The sequence below is a fragment of the Penaeus monodon genome, chromosome 33 (assembly GCF_015228065.2).
Source record: "Penaeus monodon isolate SGIC_2016 chromosome 33, NSTDA_Pmon_1, whole genome shotgun sequence".
Lineage (NCBI taxonomy): Eukaryota > Metazoa > Arthropoda > Malacostraca > Decapoda > Penaeidae > Penaeus > Penaeus monodon.
Window position 1 is genome coordinate 5,335,487 of NC_051418.1, and position 528 is coordinate 5,336,014.

Here is a 528-nt window from a genome sequence, read left to right on the forward strand (position 1 = left end):
GAGGACTAAAGCTGAGAAAATGTTCTAGATGCTGAGAAATAAAAAAAAAATTCTTTGAAAAAGAAAAATCCCCCAAGTTGCAGAGTTTATTTGATATGTAACAGAAAAATTAGAATTGTCTCGAGATTAAAATATAAGCGTATTAGACTTCCTAAACCCCCGACCCCCCCCTTTTCTGTCTTCTCTGCTCCCGTCCCTCCTCCCCTCTTCCTTCTCTCTCTCCTTCCCACCTCCTTCCCTCCCTTTCGCCCTCCTTCCCTTCTTCCCTCCACTTCCCTCTTCCTTCCTCCCTCCTTCCCTCCCCTTTCCTCCCCTCCCCCAGGTCCCTACCCCTCTCCCCTTCCTCCCCTCCTTCCCTCCACTTCCTCCCCCTTCCCCTCCCTCTGCTCCCATCCCAACTCTTACTACCGCACCGGAAAAAAAGACCGAAACAAATGAAAGAGGGGAAGCGGCGGCGTAAAACTATCCGCAACCCCCTGTTGGAAAGCCATCGCCGATGACCCGGCCCCCCGGGGGCCCCCTTATAAT